Genomic DNA, 8,880 nt, shown 5'->3' with positions numbered 1-8,880 from the left:
TTGGTTTAAATAAATAGTTTTGTCACTAAAGACCCAGATCCAAGAGCCGACTTCATAGAACAAGCGGCAAAGGAAGCCTACTGTTGCGTCACCTCATATTGCCAGTGTCCCAGCCAAAATGTTGCTCTTGAACACACCGCAAAGACTACAGCCGAAGCCCAACCAGCACGAACGTTCTGCGTCTATGTGACAGGACATAAGTCTCCATACCAGCAGATAGCAGTAGTCTGTAATCGGCATTCAAAAAGGGGAAACTGGAAGCCTGTCATGACGCTAGTTAGCCACTTAGCATATTACAACACAATCAAATGTTGAAAGAACAGAGCATATTCACAGTGTGCTGGGGAACAAAAACACAAACCATCATTAAACTGTTATGTTAAAGACCTCAGTGGCAAAAGAAAAATAATCTTACCTCATGTGACGAGTTTGTTTTGGTCTCATTCCCTCTTGACTTCAACGCTCTGTTTACTTTACTCACTTCTGTTTCTCTTGTTGTGCGCTGAGCTGAATTGCCAATCAGAGTGATTTTATTGACTGATGGGCTCTGCTGTCGCTGATTCAGTATGCTAAATCCGCCAAAAAAAAAAGCAGATGGAGCAACAGTGTGGGACACACTGCACAGATGAGGGCAACAGATGTTCTCCGACAGTCCTGCATTGACCAACTGTCGGCTTGGTGTGTCGTGGATTCAATATGGGAAAAATATGAAATAAGCTACGTGTACTACCCTACAGTGTTATATAAAAACGTTGAGCTCTGATTTCCTGGGTGAAAGTCCTGTTCTTGTTTGACCCATCCACCACCGCTCCCGCCAGCCCTACAGGGATTTAATCTTTATACCACATAACCTAACTTCCTCCTCTGCTCCTGTATAACTTACTACATTTTATCAGCAAAGTCTTAAAGTGCCTGCGTAAAGTCGACAAACTAATGATAACACCATCTATATGACTTAAAGACAAGAGTATCTCCCAGTGTCTCAAACCCAAAACAAAGTGAAACTGGATTAAACTAAACAAGCTGGTCATGTTTGCTTCCATGAAAAACAGAAACAAAATTACCACGAAAAACAGAAAAATAAAAAAATGAAAAACAGAAAAAAAATTACCACGAAAAACAGAAAAATAAAATAAATTACTCTGAAAAACAGGAAAAAACCCACAAAAACAGAAAAAAAATTACCATGAAAAACAGAAAAACAGAAAAATAAAAAAATTACCATGAAAAACAAAACAAAATTACCACGAAAAACAGAAAAAAATACCATGAAAAAGAGAAAAAAATTACCACAAAAAACAGAAAAATAAAAAAATTACTCCGAAAAACAGAAAAAAAAATTACCACGAAAAACAGAAAAATAAAAAAACTACTCTGAAAAACAGAAAAAAAATACCACGAAAAACAGAAAAATAAAAAAATTACTCTGAAAAACAGAAAAAAATTACCACGAAAAACAGAAAAAAACAGAGTGGAAACAGCAAAAAGAAAAAAATCTCACGAGTAGAGAAGGTGGAAAAGTTTTTGTATCACCATTGCATTGGTCAGTGGCTCCAAACTGGTGGGTTGCGGTCCAAAAGTGTGTCGTGGGTCCATTCAGAATGGAACGCAAGTGACTCGAAAATGCATCAGGTTTATGTGAAACACACTTTTTGTTCAATCGCAGTGAATTTCCGGCACAGAGCTTTTATTATTTTATGCCATGCTGTAGAGTGAGTGACTAATGGACAGCCACTTGACAGAGACAGCAAACAAGCTCGATGACATGGTCAAATGCAAGAGTGACGTTGAATCTATTAAACTGTGTGGACTTTGAACTAATGACTGAGGAGAAATCTGGACCCTTTGGCTGGACCAGTTGGGAACCACTGACATAGGTCACTGCAAGCTTTCTTTGTCATTGCTGGAGGCTTTTAACACACTTATATATGCACACAGTGCTGTTACCAGAACCCCTCTAAGAGCACAGAGCTGTAATATTAGTTATTCAAAACTCTCTATTTCCATTCTCCAGTGTGCTCTACATTACTATCTGTTATTTTTTTTCTTCGTTTGGGGGTTGGCTGGCGCTTTTTTAATTATGTAATCTTGTTTTACTCTTTTCTCCTGCAGTGACACCTGACTGGAGAATAAGCGCCACCTACTGCTTATCTTGATGAACCAACTTCCAATATTTGAATAACAGTAGTGGGTTGAACCGGGCATAAATATGTTTAGTCAGCTGATTTTTTAAAAATCTGGAGAGCATCCCAACTATTACATGACACTATTGGCTGTTTCATCTACAGTGTGCTTTATGTGTTTTCATCGTACTGTGTTGTGGTGTCCATTAAAGACTTTCATTGAGTGTGAATTCCTCTAAATAACACCTGCTACTGAAATACCACCAGTTTCTTTCCCTTCACAACTAGATGAGTAGCTGAGACACAACAAATGACTCACTGACTCGTCCAAATCCTCAATTTACTCTTAACTCACATCTACACCTGCTGCACCCGAGGGAGAAGGCTCCAGGCTTTTTCTCCTTGAACTCTCCCCTTTAATTTGCTCGGGAGGAGAATGAAAGAAAGACGTATACTTCGTCTCTGTCATTGAAGAAATAAGTCGTTTTCTTGTGGAGTCTGGAGAACACTCTTAGTGTGGGAGGTTTTGCTCTCGCAGCAGGTTTTGTTACGGCTGCACTTGAATTACAAGTGTGTGTGACTGAATGTGTGTGTCTGCATGCGTGTGTGTGTCCTTGAATAAAAGAATCTCACCTTCATTCACTGCGCTTTTTCTGAAGCTACTTTAGAGGAAAAAAAAGAATCACATCCTTTACATCTGAAAATTAGGACTTTAATAAAGATTTGAGGTTTGTACACGGCACATTATGCAGAACAATACAACACCATACAGGACATGGACATACAGTATTTATACAAACAACAACATGAAAATAGACAGATACCAATGCATACTGTGAAAAAAATCTGAATGTCATGTAAGAAAACATCGCCAATAAAGTTAAAAAGCTTTCATTTCCAACAGAATAATGCCACATCACTATCAAAAAGCTCAAAAAAAACCCCGACACGAGCTGAACAGACACCAGGCATAATATTATTAATAACACTGCAGACTGAGAGGCATCATCAAAGACACTATTAGGCACAGCAAGATGGTTTTGACCTGATTCAGCATCAGTTTGGTGGCACTGCACAGAAATCCTGTCTTTTCAAATCTTTTCTCAAACCTCTCAAATCTTAAAAATCCTCCGGGGAATTCACAGAAACACACTGATGCTCAATTAGTTCAAAAATATCTCGCAGTGTGAGTTTTCCATCTGGATAATAAATTAGATGATTTGTTTACATGGGCACAAACACCCCGACAGGCACTTTCCACTAAGGATTACTTGTATGATGGGGAGAGCCAGTGTTTTTAGAAATTAGAGACAGTGAAATGGACAATCTGTATTTAACATCACGTCTCACACAACAGTGGAGAATAATCATTAAGACGCACCGAGGCATGAAACCAACAAACAGTACAACTCATGCATGGAATGTAGGAAGGTTGGAACAGTTGGAGGTTGTTCATTTCTCAAACCACATTATTGAGTGGTTGCATCATGTATAAAATTGCAAAGAGGAAACAGTCGATACATACGAATGCTGAAGTGACTACGAGTGCAGTATGTAAATTTGAAAATAACATATGTTGTGCATGTTTGAAGGCTGCACTCAAGACCATGAATTTAAAGAAGATAAAAGGATTGTTTGAGATGAGCCTTGAAAACAAGAGTAGCTGATTGCAGCAGGTGGAGGTACGCAGAGCGTCCCTGGAGTGTTGGTTTGATTTGACTTGCAAAGGCAAACTGAAGTGGATGCAATAGAAATCCCACAATTATTGTATGGAGATGGACATGATGCACCCCATCTGTGGTAGTGTTAATATAAATTTAAGCCACTGCTTCCTGACTGATTGCTTCACTTTATAGATCAATTTTAGCTTTTTTAAAAATAATTTCGAAGCTGCTTAAAGGAACAGTGTGGAAAATTTTGTGGGATTTAGTGACATCCAGTGACAAAGATTGGGGGTTGCAGCCAGCTGAAAGTTCTGGTTAGGTTTCCCTCAGTATCTTTAGTTCAGGATGTTTTTATCAGGAGCCGAATTATCCGCAGAGGTCTCTTCTCCAAAACAAACAGACCAGGTGGCTAAACTGGTAAAAACACTTTCCTTTAATAAATCAGTGCTCTTCCTTCACTGTTTTGCCTGTCAGAGATGGGTGGCTCGCCCACCACATGCTAATCATTGCTCATCTTTTTTCTCTGATAACATAATATCCAGATGTTCAGGAGGTTTTTACCAGGAGCCAAATTATCCGCAGAAGTCTTTTTCTCTCCAAAACAAACCGATCGGGTGATTTCACGTTAAAAATCTGTTTTTCTGAAGCTGTTTGACTCGTCACTGAGGGGCTGCTAATGATGGTGGCCGACATGAAAATGCAAAAACATGACACTGGAGCCAGTGTTTGGTTTGTCTGTCATGGGATACTGCAAAAAGGTGTTGCAACATGGTGATCTCCTTCGACGAGGACCCGCTTCCTTTGCAGGTATAAACAGCTCATTCTAAGGTAACAAAAATAAAACGAATCTTAAATCCAGGTAAATACACATTGAAGAAAAAATACTTAGTATATTATATTTATTATATTCCATTTATGCAACACATCCCCCTAAACCCTACACACTGGACCTTTAAATACAGATACAGAAAACAAACAAGACAGAGGCGCAGAGATACAGTAAATAAATAAAAGTGATAGAGCAGCAGCAATAATGGCAACAATGGCAAAACACTAAAAATTAATGAGACTCTAGTGTCTTCATTTTCAAACAAATCAACACAAGGCAGTTTGACACTGCATGTAAAGGCAGAACAGTTTATTACTTTTCCAAAAGATTTTAGATGTTGGTTTTGACCTGTTTCGATTTGAGAATCAACAACTTTTTAATGTCAGGAATGTACTAATTAAATATGTTTGTTACTGCTTAAAGGTCCAGGGTGTAAGATCTAGGGATATATTAGCACAAATGATATATTTTATGCCAATCCAATCCAACTTTATTTGTAAAGCACTTTAAAACAACCACAGAGTACCAAAGTGCTGTACAGAAGAATAAATAAAAAACAATAAATAAAAGACAAAACAGCTCGTACAAGGCATAAAATGAAAATAAAATAAATTAAGAGACATAAAACATTTGTAAAAAATAACAGCTATACAATAAAAACAAACAATAAAATAAAATAAAACAAACAATAAAACAAAATAAAACCAACGTCTTACAGGGTGTCAAAGGCCAGGGAGAAGAGATGGGTTTTAAGAAGAGATTTAAAAATAGACAGAGAAGACGCCTGTCTCATGTGCAGAGGCAGATCGTTCCACATTTTAGGAGCTGCCACAGTGAAAGCATGGTCCCCTCTGAGCTTGCGCTTAGTTTTTGGCACACTCAGGAGCAGCTGATCAGCTGACCTGAGAGAGAGGGTAGGTGAATACATATGCTGCAGCTCAGAGAGGTAGGACGGGGCAAGACCATTTAGGGATTTAAAAGCAAATAAAAGAATTTTAAAATGAATCCTAAAGTGTATGGGCAGCCAGTGGAGTGAGGCTAAAACGGGGGAAATGCGGTCAGGACTATGTCATCTTTAGTGTTAAATCACCTGAAAGTAATAATTGTGTTTTTTGTTACCTTAAAATGAGCCATTTAGACCCACATTTGGAGCAGGTCCTCTCCCTTGCAGTCTGCCATGTTGTTTCTACAGTAGCCCAGAACAGACAAATCAAACACTCTTGATAGGGCCGTCCCTGTTTATGTGTCGGCCACCATAGTTCTCCTTCACGGGAGGAGCTTCAGTTGGTTGCAATCTGCAACTTCACTGCTATTATACAACTAAATCCTACACACTGAACCTTTAAGGTCATGCAGAAAAGCACTGTGGAACCAGAGGGGCACTTGGAGAGCGCAGACCTCAACCAAGGCCAGATGCATTATCTTGCAATGTTACTGAAAGTGTATCCGCTCGTGACTCTGGTCTGCTCCAAAGTTTAATGAGCTCTTCCTTGGCCCGTGCTTCCACCAAGTTCCATTAAAATCAGGCCAGTAGTTTTTCTGTAAACTTGCTGACATCAAACAAACCAAACCAAAAACATAACCTCCTCAACGTAGGTAATAATGAAAACTTACAGTGGAAGTGTCGTCTTTTAATTGTGAGTGGTGAGCTAAAGCTTTTTTTGGAGCCAGTTGGAAATCAACAGCATGGGGTAAAACTCCCAATTAGCGCTCAGCTCAATCTGCTGGCAAGTTGTTTCCCTTCAAGTATTGTGCTTCTGCAGCTCGTGGAGACAAACTGCGGCGGCTCGCTCTCAAAACTGTATCCATTTTTGTCCCAATGGATTTCCATGTCTCACGCTGGTTGAGTCTCCAGAGCAAGTCTGACAAAATGACTAACCATCATGCAGTGCAACCAGGTCTGCGTCGGGCTGGCTCATCTCAAACAAGCCTAAAGTGTGCTACAAGATGAAGCCAAAACTGGCCATCTGAGACAGATTTCCTCGATCAGAGCTCACATGCTTTGACCTTGATTTTCTAAATTTGCACTGGATGACATAAATGGGGCAAAGGCTTGTCAGAAAAGTGTAAAATGCCCCCAAAAAGAGTAACATTCGGCTTGTGGTGGTGATTTCCTTAGGGAGTAAGACTTGTTTTGGATTTGTTGAGTAACTTCAGAGACCGTCAGGCCTTAAAAGACAAACACAGACACAGCCTCCCGCCAGCCTCGGGCGCAGGAGGCACTGTCCTCTTTTATGAAACTTGTGAGCTGCACAGTGCAGTGGCAAGACATTACAGGTATATGAATACATCATGCAGAGGTGAAAACAATGAAGCATCGCTCCTTAGAAGTGTCCAATCTATCTATTTTCCCCCGTCCTCCCTCTTTCCTTTCTCTTTCATCATCTACCACTCGCTGCCATCTACTTAACATTCCCCCCACTTTCTTCCACACTTTTCATCACCTTACCTTGACTCCCAACTCTAAAGCTGTCGCAGCCCTTAATTAACTCCACTCCGACCCTGCTGCACTCATGGAGGGATTTCAGCTGGCTTTACACAACTTCTGGCAGCCATAGTGGAGGTCAGCAGCTCTTCAGCTTCAGCAGAACAACTTATTGTATTTCTCCAGCGCGGCGGCCTCAACAGAATAAATAGTCAGCGGCCATTTGCACAGTTTTAGCTGTTAAATGACATCTCAACTGATCTGATCAAGGAAAAGTTGGGACGTACACTTGTTGGCGTCCTTGTTGAGAGGTTGATAAGAAGATTGATATCACTCACATGTATGTACACCAAGTATGAAGCTACTAGTAGCAGCTGGCTAGCTTAGCTTAGCATAAAGACTGGCAACAGCTAGCATAACTTTGTCCAAATGTCTACAAGTATTAAGATATTTTTGTAAGCAGATATTTTCCTTTTGCATTTCAGCCACCTGTCCACACGCAAACAGAATTTTAAAAATACCCTCTTAGGTGCAGATTTTTCAAAACTCTGGTTACTTTGTATCTGTGCGGACGTGTAAAATGGAGCATTTGGGAAACAATGACATCCTCTCCTGAATTTGTGCATGCCCCCTGTGTGATGAGCATACGCCAGACGTGATACCAACCACCAGTTTTATCCTCAATACTCACTGGTTTACTCATGTTTTGTTAAGATTATTTTGTGTAATGAATACTTTATATTTTAACTTTGTATTGCTACAACCCTTTATGGACGAATGAAGCCATCTGCAGCGCTCGGTGTTATTTAGTCCACCAGGACACAATTTAAAGTCTGCCAGAAACCCAGTTGAACCAGCAGATGGTGGAACAAGTTTTAAAACCGAGGGGGAACAAAAACTCTTTTCAGAAATCTCTGTGTATGTATAGACGGTGCCTGATGCTCTGCATTTAGCAAAAGCCCTTTTTAGATAGGAATTGTGCAAATTTGCAGGAAAGCTCAATCAATGTTTTTTCAGCATTGGCAGTATAAAAACAAAATCGGGGAGTGCAGTAAAATGCCGCCTACCTACTTTTGTTTATACAGAATGCGCCTTTTTCGGGGCAATGGGGGGCGTGAGCAAGTAACAAAACGTGTAGCTCAGCGTGTGACGTAAACAGTGACGTGGGAGGGAAGCCGCGGCCCGTCCTTCACCGTCCCCGTCATCTGACGGTTAATGGCCTCTTCGTTTGCGAGGACAAGGAGGGCGCACAATTCCTTGTCTCCCCAGTTGCTCATCTTTACAGTGTCTGTCAGGTTTGTGTTTCCCTCTTGCTACTAGCTGCTCGCTAATTCCTGCTATCAGCTGTTTCCTGTTTATCCACCGCCAGTGGGTCGCACATGCTGCGTCATCAACAGCTCCTCCCACAAGTCTTCAACAGTCCCTCCCGTGGCGGAAGGCCACCTTGTTCTTTTCAAACCAAAAAGGTTCCACCAACATGTCTACCCTACGAGGTGGAAAATTGGGCACCTCGGATCACCATCGGTGTCTAAACGCCCGCAGCTTGCCAGCAAAACGGCCCAACATTCGCCGAAAATCTGGCAGTGTAAAAGGGGCTTAAGAATATTGTCATCGTTCAACGGCACAAATGACTAAACGTTTCTACACTTTGGTTTTTGTATACATTAAACCAGTGCTTCCCAACTGGTCTGGCCACTGGGTCCAGATTTGTCCTCAGTCATTACTTCAAGGTCCACCCTGTTTAATTCAGCATTATACTAGAATTTGGCCTGGCCGTTGAGCTAGTTTGCTGTCTCTGTTAGGTAGCTATTGGTTATTTACTCTGGACAGCAGTAAATG

This window comes from Epinephelus lanceolatus, chromosome 18 (genome assembly GCF_041903045.1).
Source record: "Epinephelus lanceolatus isolate andai-2023 chromosome 18, ASM4190304v1, whole genome shotgun sequence".
NCBI lineage: Eukaryota > Metazoa > Chordata > Actinopteri > Perciformes > Serranidae > Epinephelus > Epinephelus lanceolatus.
Note: the sequence above shows the minus strand (reverse complement) of the source record.